Source organism: Tamandua tetradactyla, chromosome 10 (genome assembly GCF_023851605.1).
Source record: "Tamandua tetradactyla isolate mTamTet1 chromosome 10, mTamTet1.pri, whole genome shotgun sequence".
Taxonomy (NCBI): Eukaryota; Metazoa; Chordata; class Mammalia; order Pilosa; family Myrmecophagidae; genus Tamandua; species Tamandua tetradactyla.
This window is the reverse complement of record NC_135336.1, coordinates 60,560,635-60,579,441: the sequence shown is the minus strand read 5'-3', so window position 1 is coordinate 60,579,441 and position 18,807 is coordinate 60,560,635. Positions and strand designations below refer to the sequence as shown.

The 18,807-nt window shown below is 33.0% G+C and overlaps 1 protein-coding gene across 1 annotated transcript in view; it reads left to right on the top strand.

Annotated features, from left to right (window-relative positions):
• CADM2 (cell adhesion molecule 2) overlaps positions 1-18,807 on the top strand; it is a 171,687-nt gene that overhangs the window by 148,682 nt on the left and 4,198 nt on the right. The gene's annotated exons all lie outside the window — the stretch shown is intronic.

The following is an 18,807-nucleotide window of genomic DNA, read 5'->3' as shown; positions in this document are numbered from 1 at the left end:
ATCCTGGATACACAGGCTTGGGCACAACAGAAACTTTTAGTGAATGACTGCTCTATTGCTTACATAAAACAAAGGGTCCAAAAGCAGAGCAAGGGATCCCGTTGAGGCCAGCGAGGTCAACAGCTCTGGTCGGAATGAGTGGATGGCAGCTCTGCACACCCCAGTTCACTTTGGAGCATAGAGACAAGTCTATGCTGCCAAGGGTGGGGTATTTGTATGACCCAGGGAGAGAGGGCACTGCCACAGTGAATTCCAGCCCTGATAAGCATCTGGGGCTGCTTTATCCTGTTTCCAGATTCAAATGGTTTGGCCTTTTCATTATACCTATCACCTCCTCTGGCTGCAGAATGGAAGCAGTCTGTAAAATTTGCACACAATAGAAAAGAGGGGGTTGGATAGGCAAGGGCTGGCAAGTGGCCTCTGAAGCATGGGTCCCTGACTTCCCCAGCACTGAGGTACTGGCTGCTCACATTTATTTTAAAAAGTTATATGAACATAGTCAATATGAATATTTTAAGTATCACAAGAGCAATTAATTTAAAAAGTACAATGCAATCTGTTTGACTGAATTGACTAGTGAAATGGTGTATATTTCAGAACCGACATTGTAAAGAAATAAAAAAAGTATCGATGTTGTATATCGAATGTATAATCTCATAAAACAATGAATATGATCTAACAGATGATTTTCCCCACCATTTTAAATGTTTATTCTTCATCACCCTTATTATCAAATAAAAATATTCTTATTGTACAACGTTTATTCTTCATTACATTCTCTAAATATTTAAAGATAAATCTGTGTTGTTGTGACAGCATGCTTAATTTAATTGTGGTTTTTAGGTTTCGTTTAAGAAATGTGCTTAAAACTAGATTTTTATTATTTTATTATTCTGCAGAAATTATTGCATACAATTTATTTAACCTTTATTCTGCCTAAAACACTCGAATTCATCTTTTTAGATTTGCACAGAATACCAAAATAGACATATTCAATGTCATATACTAGTCATCTGTCTTCCTTCTTAATGGTTGCTCCCATTTATTCATTTTATGTGTGTAGGCTGAGAGCAGTGATGTGCAAAGAAATATTGTTGACACTGAAGGCAGAACAGCTCCTAGTTGGAAAGACATGATGCAACAGAATAAAACCTTGCAATTTATAGAGAAAAAAGAAATAGAGTACTATACAATGAATGTTAGCATATTTTCCTGATAAAAGCACCACAAAGCTACAAAACACAGATTTGTTTACTGTTTCTGACCATTTAAAGCTTATTCTTTAATTCACATAATGTTTACTGAACACCTAAGAAATGCAAGTTATTTTTACAGGTTCTGTGATAAAATACTGGTTATAGCAATAAGCTTTTGAGTAAGACAGAGCAGATATACAACTCCATTTATAGGTGGAGAAACTGAAATACTGAAAAGATCAAGCCGGAACTCAAACGCGAATCTTATGTTTCTGAGTCATTCAGAATATTGCAAACATTTTCTAATTATAAAGAGAGAAATCTATTAAATGCCAGAAAATTACGCTCTTTGTCTTGTTCCTATTGGAGAATTTAGTTGACTTTTCCATGCAGCAAATATCTCCATAGTTACTCAAAAACTTACTTTATTTTCCTTTTGATCACCTAGATAACCTTAAAAACCATTCCTTCCTTTGCATTGCTCCTGCTGACATGCAAGTAATTTCCTTCTTGCATGCTCTCTCTTTTTGGATCTATGCTAAAGGAGATGAAGCATTTTTGTGAAGGGCCCTCAGTCTTAATAGCTACACTACTCCGTGGTGGAAAGTCCTCTCTAGCGTTGTTCAAATTCCTCAGAGCTGAAACCATTTCCTTACTTGAAGTAGTCCAGGAAACACTAGCCTGAGCACCAGAAAGAAAGAACAGTGAAATGAAGGGAATTCTGCTAGAGCCTACTTTTTTCAGAAATAAATAAGAATACCATATGGGGAAATTTTTCTCTTTAATCTTTGTTCTCAAGGACAAATCGAGTAACTTATTAAAGTATATTTTATATTTGGTTCTAGCACATTGTTAACCATTTATAAATACAAGTGAATAAAGGTATTGTTATATGATTTGGGAATATATAAATCATGGAAATGGTTAGCAGATTTTGAAATGAGACAGTCCTTGGAATCTGTAGCCCAGTGAATGAATTTAGTGTAGGATGCAGCCACACTTCACTTCTGCACTTCTAAAAATCACACCTCCCTTGCAGAACAGCTTAGAAATTGTTTACATGTCTAAGCAGAACAACCTTGAAACTCTAAAAAGAAAAAAACAAAACAACAATGAGAAAGAGTGATTGCATACTTATTGTCAATGTTTTTACTTACAGGAAGTGTATGTGTTATTATGTGTAGAAAAATGTGGGAACATCTGTGGTTTATCAGCTTGATGTGAAAATTTTACATTATAGTAAATACAATTCCAGAGGAAAGGCTAAGCATTGTGCTTGCTAGGGAATATTTTTAAACCTATTACTTAAAATCTGTGTATGATGTAACCTTAATTTAGAGCATATAGATTTAGTGTCCCTGAGCACATTACTTTTAGTTAGAATTATGTATAAACCATTATGCACTCACGAAAACAATATATTTTTCAAGTAATTATACATAAAATTTGAAGGTAATAGATGATCCATGAGTATACTAAGGTCAGATACTGAAAGGACAGTATATGTCTCCCCATAAAATATGTGTAAATATTTCTGATATTTTACCACAATGATCCTTTTCTAACACATTACTATTTTAAGATAGTGGGCCCTTAAATATATTTTTTAAAAGATGAAATTTAATGTTAGAATTAAATTACCTGACATCAATTAAATACAAATCTGGATGAATCATTTCTATTCAGAACTAAATTCTAAAATATTGAGAAGCAGAAATAAAACATTTAAACAAATAATATAATAACATAAAGGGGCAGGGATCCATGCTCAGCACAGAAAATTAGGATTTAAAGATCCAAGTCCTGTCTGAAGTTCAGCATAAGAATTCCACATCATCCATTCTCTAGGTTCTAAGAATTGTGTGAGAAAACTATTGAAGCTAAGATTGAAGTGTAAGATGCAACCTTTATTGTCAAGGAAACTTATGTCTTTGGGGGAAGATAAAACTAAAGCATAGGAATTAATCCGAAAGAAAAAGCTTCTGAATTAAATAATTCAAGGATAACTGACGTGGAGAGACTGAGTACTATTGTTTGGACTTTACATGAAAAGAGGGAAAGACCATCTTTCGGGAAGAAGCAGCAGCACTAACAGGAGGTCGTGTCGTATGGATGGGAATTAAATTCCTCTTCATGAGAGAAGAAAAGAGAATACAGTTATATGAAAAGATTAAACACTAGAAATTATCTCAACCATGTCTTGTTCTCAAAAAAGGAGTCATTTGAGCCACCTAAAAATGAACTTTCTTAATGATTTTCAAAGCTTTTCAAAGGTGATTCCAAAACCTGCTTACAAAAGTTGTCCTATGGTTTACTGAGCTTTATATTGGTAATAACTATGATTTTCTGAGCCAACAATTTATGAGTATTGAATAAAATAAGCCATTTATGACACAGCACCTGGCACAGACTACTCAATAAATTATTCTTTCAGTTGATCCTCACCATCATACTTGTACCAGATCTTTTTCATCCAATCTCGTAGTATGAAAATCTTTCTCTAGTAATATTTTTTTCAACTGTATAAACACTTAGAATGGTTCACAGTCATCCCACAGAATAAATCAAAAGTTCTAAATGAGTCTTTTAAGAGGTTGAAAAAAGAAACAAATTTATTTTTATATGGCAGTTTATACTTTTCAACTTTTTTTTTTTACATGGGCAGGTACTGGGAATCGAACCCAGGTCCTCAGGCATGGCAGGCAAGCACTCTTACCTGCTGAGCCACAGTGGCCTGCCCCTTTTCAACTTTTTTTAACATATAAGTAACATTTGCATAGCTCTTACTCTGTCATTCTTCTAAGCCCTTTATGTAAATTAACACATTTAATCTTCATGATAACCTTAGGAAGTAGAATGAATTTCTATGCACATTCTAAAGCTTAAAAAACTTGTCCAAAGGTACACAGAAAACAGTAAGTGGTTTAAGATTTGGTATAAACAATTTGTAAATCCTAAAATCTGTAAGTAAATTCTTTCATTCAAAAAATGTTCACCAATTTTTTTACTTCTTTTTACCACTTTATTCCTACCTACATAACAACATAATTTTATCACAGTGTTGATTTTATGTGATGCTCTTGATCACAGCATCTTAATGACTGTGAAATCTTGGTGCATGAGTGTGTAGAAAGTAAAGGTTTGCAGTGTAAGTCATTAAAGCACCACACACAATCCACAGCTCAATGGCTGGTAACTTACTAAGTGAGGGATTGATCTGTCAGTCTGGGAGTACTATTTGTCTTCTGATCACTGGCTGGGGATGAATATAGCTAATCAAGACTTCCAAAATCTGTTTCCCATTCTGCTTTAAATTTTCACATAATTCAAATAAGATAATACATGGAAAGATCATCATATAGTGCTGCAGGCAGCCCATGTTTGTTAAAGCCACTTCCTGTTGCAGCAGGCAGTCCTCTGTTTACTTGGGTCATTCCCTGCTGAAAAATCCCCCAGGCCCAGAGGGTGGTCAATAGGCAGGATAAGAGGAGTCCCTGTGAAGCCCCCTCCCCCACCCAACCACTCATCCACTTCTGCAAACCCAACTTCACGCCCTTCCCGATTTAAACCAGCCAATCCTTTACCTTGTATTTAACGTGTCATCCTGTCGATAAAAACTGATGTTAACCTTTTGTTCAGGGTTCAGAGTTTCAGAGGCTACTCAGCTGAGCCCGATGGCCACAGACAATAAAATCTACTTCCTGAAACTTTGGAAACTCACCTTGGTTTGTTCTGTTTCTGTGTAATGTTCCGGTAGGCTTGAAGCCTTGTTCCTGTTTTGCGCAACAATAGTTCTTTATCAAAAGTCCTTCCTTCTAAAATCTTAAGTATGCTGTGTAAATTCACTTCCAGAAAAAAGAAAAAAGTAGAGGATTGACTAGAAATGCTCCATAGCATTTGATTATGATGCAAATTCCCTATTTGTAGGGAAGATAAAGTAGAAAATCGTCTACTGTTTCTAAAAGTGATAATCCCAGCTTTTCAAAATGTTATCCTAGGTTTAATCTTGCAATCTTTTGACTATTTTATCTTTGAAGCTTTGAAAGTTCTCCAAGAGCTTTCCTAAATGCTTTCCTAAATTTCTAAATTTCACCTTTTAAAACCATAAACCCCACAATGGACTTAAAACACCACTATAAATAACTGCTGTTAAAATGTCTTTAATCCTGCATTCTAATATTATGTTTGGTCCAAATGTATACTGCATTGCGTTGTCATTTAACTCTTGCTGTTTCATGGTTCTGATGATTGTCCCGTTGAAATGTTTAACTAATGATGGTTGCATGAGAGGCATTTGCTTCCTTTCACTAATTATTCTTTTCCTATTTATTCCCACTTTTCCTTACCCTTTTATGGTTTTCCAGGATTGACCTTAAATGTATCCCTGGGTTTATTAAAGATTTTCCTCAATTTTTTATTGTGCTGGTTTGAAATGATGTATGTACCCTAGAAATGCCATGTTTTAATCCTAATCCCATTTTGTAAAGGCAGCCATTTTCAAGAGTGGTTGTTAAACTAGATTAGGTAGAGGGTATCTCCACCCATTTGGGTGGGTCTTGATTAGTTTCTGAAGTCCTATAAAAGAGGAAACATTTTGGAGCACGGGAGATTCAGAGAGAGCAGGGGAGAATGACATAGCCACGAGAAACAGAGTCCACTAGTCAGTGACCTTTGGAGATGAAGGAGAGTGCCTCCCAGGGAGCTTCATGAAACAAGAAGCCAGGAAAAGAAGCTAGCAGATGACGCCGTGTTCACCATGTGCCTTTCCAGATGAAGGAGAAACTGTGACTGTGTTCACCATGTGCCCTTCTACTTGAGAGAGAAACCATGAACTTCATTGGCCTTCTTGAACCAAGGTATCTTTCCCTGGATACCTTTTTTGGACATTTCCATAGACTTGTAATTGGGATATTTTCTTGACCTTACAACTGTAAACTAGCAACTTATTAAATTCCTCTTTTTAAGAGCCATTCTGTTTCTGGTATATTGCATTCCAGAAGCTAGCAAACTAGAACAGTTATTAATCTCAGATTCTATTATCAACTCATTAGTTAACCATTTAATTCACTACTCAATAGTTTTCCTGAGTTGAATCTGAACTATTGATAATGAATCTTGTATCCTGAACACTGACCTTTTAAATAGTCATGTAGATAGTTATTGATTTCAGAAGGAAGAAAATAGTAAAAAAAAAAAAAAAAAAAACCTTTCATCAATATCACAAATATGTAAATTAGCATGCTATTGTTAGTAATGTCCTTAAGGATTTATATTTTAAATATATACCATTGTTATTCCAAATAAGCTTTGAAAACATATTTCTGTTACTATGTAATGACAATCACTTAAAAAAAAGTAATAATGAACATAGAATCTGATTTTTTAATATTTAATAAAATGATCTTAGCTTTATTCATACCTACTATTTTATTTAAAAATAAAATCATATATTAAAGCTTGAAATTATTTATTGGAAAAATATTAACATATAAAAATCTATGCAGAGGGCGGGCCGCGGTGGCTCAGCGGGCAAGAGTGCTTGCCTGCCGTGCCGGAGGACCCCGGTTCGATTCCCGGCCCCAGCCCATGTAAAAAAAAAAAACAAAAACAAACAAACAAAATATAATAAAACAAGAAAATGTTTAAAAATGTTTCCCTTTCTTCCTCCCTTCCTTCCTTCCATCCTTCCTTCCTTCTCTGTCTTTCCTTCCCTTCCTCCCAAAAAAAAAAAAAAAAAAAAAAAAATCTATGCAGAATTCATAGCTCCTGAATTCTGTGATCCTAGAAGGTTATATATTCTTTCTTTATATCAGCGTTTGTATGACATGTTTTAAGGGAAAAAAAATAGTGATCAACTAGACAACTGATGATAGAAATACCCAGCAATGACTTCAGAGATAGAATTACGTAGCTTAGGATTTCTCCACTTTAAGATTTTAAATAAAACTATACTATAAGGTTATTTTATACTCTTTTAAATTTCAGATATTACTGACCATAATATGATTATTTGGCATAATTTTCCCTTTGGAGTCCTTTATTGGAGTCAAATAATCCTATTTGAAAGAGGTTAAGCTCCGAACATTTAAATTTTACAATCCTTTTGTGTTTTGTGTACTGTTAAGTAAGTTAGACTGCTATTATTTTATTAAATCTATGGAAATTTACTCACTCAAATGTTAATAGGCTAACTCCAGCAAATCATGGGTGTTTTGATTTGCTAAGGCTGCCAAAATGCAGAGTATCAAAAATGAAATGGCTTTTAACAGGAATTTATTAGCTTGTAAGTTACCAATTCTAAGGCCATGAAAATGTCCAATTAGGGCATCAACAGGAAGATACCTTCTCTGAAGAATGGCGCTGGCATCTGTGACACCCTTTTCATATGGTGGGTTTTGTTGCTTTCAAGGTCTGTCTTCAATGGGTGTGTCCTTATCTCTCAGCTTCTGGGGCATCTCTGAATTTCATCTCTGGGTTTTTTCTATCTTTTATCTTCTATTAAAGGATTCCAGTTAAAAGATTAAGACTCACCTTGAATGGGGTGGATGACATCTCAGATTGAAATAACCTAACCAAAAGGTCCCACCTACAACAGCTCTACACCCACAGGAATGGATTAAAAGAACATGGCATTTTGGGGGGATGTATAACAGCTCCAAACTACCAAAAGGAGCTAACACATGAAGGATTAGCAGTCTTTAAGGATGCATTATGTATTTCTCTGACTAATAATGCACATTCAGTTAAGTGTAGAGAAATTTCAGAAAGCTGTACTTCATGTTTTTATTGCTATGACAGTAGAGGAAAGATGAAAGAAAGGTATATATGAAGGATTCCTGTTGAGAGTTAATCGTTTAATTTTCTCTACATTGTTAAGGTGAGGCTAATCTGGTTCTAAATTTCAGGCACTAGTTTCCATTGCTAAAAATAGAAATTAAACCCACAATTTTAGTTCTAACCTTTAAGATGGTAAAATGAAAAAGCATATAAACAAATTCTAGTTTTTTAAAAAATTATGTTTTTCAATAGACATGTAGTCTTTTCAAGATCTATGTTTTCTTCAAAATCTTAGAAGTCCTAAGACTATGTGTTAATTTATTTTGTTGATGATATAAGTGTTTCCTTCTTAGATTATAATGGTAAATGTAGAACATTAATGAGTTGGGTCAAACAAATATAAGTTGTATGATTCACTTTCTCCAAAAGACTTATTATTATACATATAAATATATCTGAAACCAAGTGAAAGCATAGACACAATGATGAGTGCAATAAATGTAATTTGATCTAAAACAAATTCTAAAATACCAAATTGTCATAATATTCCAGTAAGTGGCCTACATATGATCTGATATTCTAACATGAGAGTGAGGATTATAGAGGAAAATATATGAAATAAGTCAACTAGAATTTCCCCAAAATACTGATCTAACCCACAATGCTCAGGTTCTATTTCATCCCTTAAATACAGATATTATATCACCCATATTTCAGCTAAAAAGATACTTTCTGCCTCTGTGGTCTTGTCACCTGCACCTAGATTAATCTGCAGCACTAAGGCTGAGTGGGACTAAGCACCAGCATCAGAACAGATAATCCATTTTAAGGATATCCCAGCAAGAAAACTAAATATAAGAAGAACAACCAACATATATGTAAACAAAAGATAAATTCCAATTAGCACCAAGTGAAAAATGTTTGTAATAAAAGAAGAGAAATAATGCCAAGGAAAAACAATTTTCCAATGTTAAAATGTATGTATTATATCAAAGTGAAGAAAATTTTAGAAAATCACCATGTTTGATTGTCAATAATACGAATATTTAATACATCTATTAAATTAGAATAAATTAGGCTAAATGGAGAGTGCTATTAAACTAATGTCACAATCAATAGCAAAATCATTTTAGAATAAGTAGGGAGGGGAGAAAATATGATTGAAAATCCAATGAAAAAATAACAGAAAATAAACTTGGGAAGTATAACTATAACAAAATATAAATTAGTAAAATAATTATAAAAATATGAAAGAGGGAATGATATATATGCAACATAAAATGTAGAGCTCCTACTAGTACATAATTGGATTTTCCAAGGAAGAAAATAGAAAGAATAATTATTAATCATAACTAGAGTAGAAAAAATAATTCATAAACTGAAAACGAACTAACCCTCATTTCATAAAAGCATAAGTTTGCAGATAAAGCAAAATTCTGATTAGAGACAAACTGCAAAGCACCTCCAGGTAAAGTATCAAAATACAATGGAGGAAAAAGCAAAGGATACTGAAAGCTCTCAAAAAGAAATAGTAGGTTACTTAATTTAGAAAAAAAGAACCAAATGATTTCAGATTCATTCTACAGGTGGAGGCAAAACAAAGAAACAAAACACTGAAAATATATTTTGAAATCTTACATTAAAAAGATAAAACCTAGGATAAAAAACGATTGCTTATTCACAACATTATTATTCTTAATTTTCAAAGTTCACGGGTATAGTCATCAGTGAAATTTTCTTTCTTGAAACATGTTATGATATAAGCTCTTTATCTTCAAGGGTGGAATATCATAAATGTAAATTTTTGGATACATGATAAGTGGTGAAAGTAACTATGATTGAGATGAAAAAAGAGATCAATCCTGTACAAAAGAGGATTGTAATTAGTTTAGATTTTGATGTAATTGTGGGGTCACCAGAATTAAAATAATATGCTGACTTTCATGATTATACAAAAAATGCCAATTGATGCAGTTTTATAAAAGAGAAAAAATATGGAAATATCAATATTAGACCAAGAACCTTAATATAATCTCGGCACTATAGAATCCAGTTGGAAAATTAAATGTTTTATGGTTGGGAAATTAAATATCATAACTTAATGATTTTTGTAAATATTAGAAATGTGTTTATAAAATATATGTTTTTAACGTATGGAAATAAAAGAAAAATAAGAATGAAAATAGTAAGAGAGAAACAAGGAATGCAGAAAACATAATGAAAAAGTAGTAACATTTCAAATAGATAAACAAGCATGGCTAAAGAGCATGTTGTTTACTAAACCCAAAGACACAAATAGGTTGAAAATGAAAGGATGAGAAAAAAATTCTATGTAAATAATAACCAAAGAGATCAGTGATGGCATTACTAATATCAGACAGCATAAGACTTTAAGTTAGATTTGTTTAAAAGGAACAAAGATGGATATTATATATTTTAAAAAGAGTAATTTCATTAAGATGATACAACAATCAAAACATATATGCGCTTAACAACAAAAGCCCAAATTATTTGTACAAATATGACAGATTTGAAGGAAGAAAGAGGAGGTTTACATAAGTAGTAGATTTCAATACACACTTTTCAATAATGCATATAAAATCTAGACAGAAGATCATAGGAAATGCAGGATTTGAATAATACTATAAAACAACTAGAACTAACAGACATATACAGAAACTTCATCCAAGAATAAAATAATATACATTCTACTTGAATGGACATGGATTTACCATTCTCTAGGCTAGACCATAGATTAGGTCATGAAAGAAGTCTCAAAACACTTAATGAATTCTATAAAGTGTCATTTCTGACTGCAATGGAATGATGGAGAAATAAATAACAGAGGAGAACTGGAAATTTTTCCAGTGTGTGAAAATTAAACGATGCACATTTTAAACAACAAATGGGTAAAATAACATATCACAAGGGGCATTAGAAAATATCTTGAGAAGAATGAAAAAAAATCACAACATACAAAAGTCATGAGATGCAGCAAATTCAGATCTCAGAGTGAAATTTATACCTATAAAAGCTTATATTAAAAGAGAAGATCTCAATTCAGTAAATTTATCTCACAACTGTAGGAGCTAAAAAAGAGGATCAAACTTTGCCCAATGTAAGCAGAAGGAAGGAAATAATAATGATATAATATCAGTTATCAAATGTTCTTTCTTTTAAAAATCAGTAAACATGACAAAATTTTAGTTATACTGACAAAGAAAAAAGCGAGAATGGAAATAACTAAATAATGAAAATGGAGGCCACTACTACTGGCATTACAGAAAGAAAAAATATTTATCAAGAGGATACTATGAACAATGGTACACCAATAAATTGGATATCCTAGGTTACTCGACCAAGTTCTAGAAGTGTACAAATTACTCAAAATAACTCAAGAAGAAATAGAATTTCTCAACAGACCAATACCAAGTAAAGAGATTGAGTCAGTAATCAAAAAAGAAAAATAAAATTCCCAACTAAGAAAAGTCCAGGACCAAATGGCTTCAATAATGAATACTACTGAACACTCAAATAAGAATCAATACAAATTTGTCTCAAACTCTTCCAAAAATGAAGAAAGAAGACCTTATAGCTCATCCTATGATGTCAACATCACCCAAATACCAAAAAAAGATAAGGATACCATAAGAAAAGAAAATTACAGACCAATCTCCCTCATGAATACAGATACAAGTGTCTTCAACAAAATGCTATCAGACTGAATCTACCAACACATTAAATGGTTGTACACCATTGGTTATATGGAATTTATCCCAGGAATGCAATGTTGATTCAACATAAGAGAATCAATAAATATGCTACATTAATGTGCTACATTAATAAAATGAAGGCAAAAGAATAAATCGTGGTCATCCCAAGTGCTTCAGAAAAGGCATTTAACAAAATCTAACACCCTTTATTAATACATTTAGAATATGGGAAAAGAAAGAAACTTCTACAACATAATAAAAGGCATATAAACCCGCATCTAACAGCATAATCATTGGTGAGAGTGAAAGCTTTTCCCCCTAAGATCAAGAACAAAACAAGGATGCCCACTGTCACCACTGATACTGAACATTGGACTGGAAGTTCTAGCTAGAACATTTAGTCAAGGAAAGGATATAAAAGACATTCGTGTTGGAGAGGAAGAAGTTAAACTATCCCTATTCCTGTATGACTTATTCCTTTATATAGAAAATCCTGAAAAATCCACAAGAAAGCCACTACAGCTATTAACCTAATTCAGAAATGTGAGGAGGGATACAAGCTCAACGCACAAAACTCAGTAGAATTTCTATACACAAGTAATGAACAATATGAAGAGCAAATTTTAAAAATCCACTTAAGATTAAAAAATCGTTAGTTTAGAAAGTAAAATTTTCAAATATTTAGGAATAAATTTAATCCAAGATTTAAAGAACTTATACATGGAAAACTATAAAAATGTGCTAAAAGAAATCAAAGAGGAACTGTATAAATGGAAGGACCTTCTAGGTTCATTGATTGGAAGACAAAATATTGTGAAGATGCCAGTTCTACCCTAAAAAGTTTACATATTCAAAGCAATTCCAATCAAAATTCTAACAACTTTCTTTGCAGAAATGGAAAAGCCAGTCATCAAATTTATATGGAAGAGTAAGGACCCCCAAAAGGTCGAAAACCATTTTGAGAAAGGACAAAATTGGAGGATTCACACTGCCTGATTTTAATATATATTGCAAAGCTAAGGTAATAAAAACAGCATGGTATGGCACAAGAGCAGATCTATAGACAAATGGAGTAGAGTTAAGTATTTAGAAATAAACCTACACTTCTATGATGTATTTAGTAAGGAGAACAGAACTAACAGGAGATATCTGTAAACATGAAATTTATAAAGTAGTCTCATGCAACCGTGGGGATGGAAGAGTTCAATCCACAGGGCAGGCTGTGAAACTATCAGCTCTGATGAAGGAGCTGTTTGAGCTCCATGTGAAAGGCTCACTGGCTGAAGAAGCAGTGAAAAGGTTTGACTTCTCTCTTAAAAAGTCTTCAACTGATTGGGTTATCTCATTGGAGGGGTCATGCCTTAGTGAATCACAGATGGAATCAGCTAAGAATGCAACAAGTGATGATTTAATACACCAGCCTTCTGACTTATCAGCCAGTCATGAAATATCCTTGCAAGAATGGTCAGGTCAGTGCTTACCTGCTCAGATCACTGGGCATCATCACTTGGCCAGAATCTAATCATCACATATGGCAATTGATCTTTGCCAAGGTTGCCAAGTATGTTCAATGAAGATAGAACAGTCTCTTCAGCAAATGTTGCTGGGGAAAAGTGACTATTTATATGTGTATGTATTTACATATTTACAGGTGGATATTTACAAAAGAATAAAAGTAGATCACTAGCTCACACCAAATACAAAAATTAAATGAAAATGGAGCAATGACCTAAATTAAAAGCTAAATCTGTAGCTCAGAGAATGGGGAGTGAATGCTTAATGTGTGCAGAATTTTTAACTAGGTTGAATTTAATGTTTGGAAATGGAGAGAAGTGATGGTTGCTCATTATGGTATGTATAATTAACAGCACTGATGTTAACGTGATAGCATGTTTGATATCATGGTTGAAAGGGGAAAGTTTAGCATCATGTATGTCACTAGAAGGAAAGCTAGAGGAGAAAACATGGGACTATATAACACTGATCACTGTGGTGGTTATGATTAATAGTACAAATATAAAAATGTTCTTTCATTACCTAAAACTAAATGAATGTCACAATTACATAGACTTAATAATAGAGTGGTACATGGCATGGGAGAAAGTCTACTTATTGCAAACTATGGACTGTAGTTAGCAGTAATATTTTAATCTTCATTAACAGTAAAAAATGTAGTACACCGATATTAAGGGTCAATAATGGAGGGGTTAAAGAATATGGGATGTTTTGATTTCTTTTTTTAAGTCATGGAAATGTTCTAGAATTTATGTGGTGATAAGAACACAACAATGTGATGATATTGTGAACCACTGATTTGTATACTTTGGATGGATTGTATGATGTTTGAATATCTCTCAGTAAAGCTGCTTTAAAAACTTTTAGAAGAAAACATAAGGCAATAACTTCAAGACCTTTTATGTGGCAATGGATTCTTAGACTTTACTCCAAAAGCATGGGAGAAAATAATTGGAAAACATATATCTGATAAGGTTTAATATACAGAATATGTAAAGAACTCCTATGACTCAAACACAAAAAGACACACAATCTATTTTAAAAAGGACAAAGGTTTTGAATAGAAATTTTTCCAAAGAAAATATACAAATGGCCAATAAGCTCATGAAAAGATACTCAGCATCATTAGCAATTAGGTAAATGCAAATCAAAATCAAATGAAATATCAACTCATACTAGAATGGCTATTATTAAAAAGAAAGAAAGTAAACAGTAATTATTGACAAGGATGAGGAGAATAAGAACCATTACACATTGTTGGCAGGAATGTAAAATGGTACAACCCCTGAAAAAAAGAATTTGGTTTTACCTCAGAAGATTGAACATAAAACTACAATATGACCCAACAATCCCTTTCTAAGAATATAACCCCCAAAATTGAAAACAGGTAATCAAGCACATTTGTACCTCAATATTCATTGCAGCCTTATTTGTAATATCCAAAAGATGGAAATGATGCAATTGCCCATCAATAGATAAATGGATAAACAAAATGTCGTATATATATATACAATGGAATATTAGTCAGCAGTGCAAAAGATAAGAAATTCTAATATGTGTTACAACCTTGAAGACATCATGTTGAGTGAGACATAAGCCAAACACCAAAGAACAGATATGATTCCACTTGTATGAAATAACTAGAATATGCAAATTCATACAGACAAAAATAGAGGAGTAAACAGGGGCATGGAAGGAAGAGGGAAATTGGGTTTTAATGTATATTGGTGGCAGGGTCTCTGTTTGAGATAAAATAAATATTTTAGTGTAATGAATGGTGGACAGGGTAGCATAACAATGTGACTGACTAATGACATTGAATTATATGCTTGGAAGTAGATGCAATGGGAAATTAAAAAAAATATATCCCTTTCTCCATTTGTTAATATTTTTTATTATTATTTATTAAAGATAAATTTATGCATTTATCTTTATCTATTAGGTAAATGCAAAGCAAAACCAAGAGTTACCCCTTAATCCACAAGTATGGCTATTATTTAAAAAAATGGAAAATAACAGTAACAATATTGAAGACAATTCAGAGATAATTGGAATTCTATTGCATTGTTTATGGAAACCTAAAATGTTGCAGTCACTGTGGAAAGTAGTATGACTGTTCCTTAAAAATTCAAACAAGAATTGCCATAAGAGGCTGGCAATTTCATTTCTCAGTACTTATCCAAAAAAAAGGGAAAACAAAGTCTCAAACAAATGCTGTATACCAATGTTTACAGCAACATTACATTGTTCACAATAGCCAATAGGTGTAAACAACTCAAGTGTCCATTAACAAATGAGTGGACAAACAAAATGTGGCACATACACACAATGAAATATCATTTGGCCATAAGAAAGAATGAAGTTATGAGATGTGCTGCAACATGGAGGAACCTTGAAAACATTCCCAGTGAAATAAGCAAAGCACATAAGGATAAATATTGTATGATATCACTTCTAAGAGAACACTAGAAATAGCAAATTCTCAGAGACAAAAAGTAGATTAAAATTTGCAACAGGGTGGTGGGGGAAGGAGAAAGAGAATATTTAAAAAAAATTTTTTGTAAAAAGAGACACTAAAGATATTATGACAATTACATGCAACACATGATCCACATCTTGACTTAATAATGGAGAAGAAATGCTCAAAAGCCATTGTTGGAATAACTGGAAAAATTGGAATGTAAACTTTGTGATTTATATCATTGTTAAATTTCTTGAACTTGATAATTTGCTTAATGTTATTATAAAAGTAAATATTCTTGTTCTTAGCAAATACACAGAAAAATATTAAATGATTTTTAAAAAAGTATGATTTATGCAACCTATTCTCAAATGTTTAAGGAACAGAAAGAAAGAGAATGATATAACAAATATACAAAATATTAAAAATTGATACATCTTCATATATGGGTATATTGTAGTTCTCTGTATTATATCTGTATTATTTTGCAAGTTTCCTGTAAATTTGAAATTATTTCAAAATACTATTAAACATTTTATATGAAAAATAAAATTATGCAGATCTTATACTAAAAAATTGCACCACTTTCTAAAATATGCTACAGATTTGAATAAAGTATGCTGTATTGTGCCTGGGTAATGAGCTATAGAAAAAATATGCACCAATAATTTAGAACAACCCCAATAAATGTAGTTATTTTTTCTTGAAAAATTATTCTGAACTTGATGTGAGACTTCCCCTATGAGGCATCAAATGATTTTTAAATCTACAATTCTAGTATAGGTTTGGGCAGAGAGGTCAGCCGCATAAACTAGAATATAAAGAAACACATGAAATATATAAACATTTAATTAATAAGTGACATAAAAATTATGTATAAGGGACCATTGGATGTCAAAAAAGAAATAAAGATATACTATGCTTTAGCCTTAAATCGTAGACCAAAATACCATTTTGGATGGATTAAAAATAATAAAATGTTAGATGATGTTTTAGTATATAAGCTGCCGGAAGCAATATACCAGAAATAGAATGGCTTTTAAAAGGGGAATTTATTAAGTTATAAGATTACAGTTCTAAGGCCTTGAAAACATCCAAATTAAGGAGGCATCCAGAGAAAAATACCTTGACCCCAAAGAAAGGGCCGATGAAGTTCAGTGTTTCTCTCTCATCTGGGAGGACACATGGTGACATCTGCAAGCTTTGTCTCCTCACTTCATAAGACTTCCCCGGGGGCATTCTGCATCCCCAAAGATGCTGTGTGGGCTCTGGTGGCACTTTCTAAAATGGTTCCCTCTTAAAGGACGGCAGTAAGCAACCGCATCTTGAATGGGTGGAGTCACATTTCCATGAAAACCAACTAATAAAAAGTTACCACCAGCTATTGGGTGGGTCACATCTCCATGGAAACAGTGAAAAGAACCCACCCAGCAAAATTGAATGAAGATAAAAGGTTGTGGCTTTTCTGGGGTACATAATAGCTTCAAACCAGCACAGAGGATGGTATAGATTTATATGTACTGTCATATCATAGCTAAAGCATTTCAAATTATGATCTCCAAACCAAACTTCATTACACAAAAATTTGGTAGATCTGATTGCATACAATGGTAAGAAATCTATGGCTGAAAATACCAAGAATGAAGGATAAATAGAGAAATTGTTAAAAATATTGAACTTTGGAAAGAGCTCTTAAAACATTTAGAAAATTTAAATTTAAAATGTCCAACCCCTCCAGACAAGCAACTTGAAATTAATGAATTGATATGGCCTCTACAAAATATTTAGATGTATTTATGTCACTTGTAATTGAAGAAATACAATACAGAATATTTAAACTGGTATGTTACTTTTCCATATCAGATTAGTAATAACTTAAAAAACTGATAGTATCTGATATCAGTTCTTTGTGGAAAAAATGAAATTCCTCAGATGTAATTGATGGATGTGAATTTGTACAATCTTTCTGTGATGCAGTTTGGCAATATATATCAAAAGTCTTTTAACCCTTTCATCCAGCTGTATCACTTTTCAAAATTTGCTTTTAGGAAATAATGACACAGGAATAGAGGTGTATAAACAAGCTTGGTTTCTAAATTCCCCAAAACTTAGTTTTGAAAGATACTTAGCAAATAGAGTGAATATGATTTCTGATTCTTTATTCCTATTGACTTGAGAGAAAGGTGGTGTTTAAAACTGACTCAGGCAACTCAGCAAGTTACAGGAATAGGGAATTTTAAGGCATGGCAAGTTTATTTTTTGCATCGTATTTTTAGATGTTGGGCCAATGCCAGAAATAAAGGAAAATTCAAGAAATGATGATAGAAAACTGAATTAACATTAGCTTCTCTACCAGATTAACCTCTTAAATCTCAGTGTTTAAAAATATATATATAGGGGCGGGCCGCGGTGGCTCAGCGGGCAAAGTGCTTGCCTGCTATGCCGGAGGACCTCGGTTCGATTCCCGGCCCCAGCCCATGTAACGAAAACGGAGAAACAAAATACAATAAAACAAGAAAATGTTTAAAAAAAAAAAAAAAATATATATATATATATATATATATTTTTTTTTTTTTTCTCGATCAGTCCAATGTAGGTATTCTTAGTTATTTTCTTCCAGGTGTTGAATCAGTGACCAGTGCCTCATTTATTCCAGTGGCTCTCTCATCATTAACATAGCTTCCCAAGATCAGTTTGAGGTCCACTCCATTCTAGCCAGCTGGAGCAGGAAGCGATTACAGAGGATTATATGTGGGAGGATTTTATATTGACTGGGCTTAAAATTCAGTTTTCTAGATCACAGGTCACATGGTTACCCCCAACTGCAAGGAAAGCTGGAAAATATGACTTAGCTCTGGGAATAGAAAAAAAGGAAATGGTCTGTAAATCAGCTGGAAATCTGTGTCCCAGACCACCTTTCTGATGAGAAAATATTTTTCACCCTTTTTCCATAAATAGTGTCCTACCCTGTCCAAAGAGAAATCATACCAGTATATCCAACTCTAAAACAGCATTCTCAGATATGATTGACCCATTTCTTCAGATCTTGATACAACAGTCCAAGGACAAATGAACCAAAGAGACAAGTTATTGGTGATCCTTGCTACTCCATACACAGTGACAGAACAGGAGAAGCACAATAAAT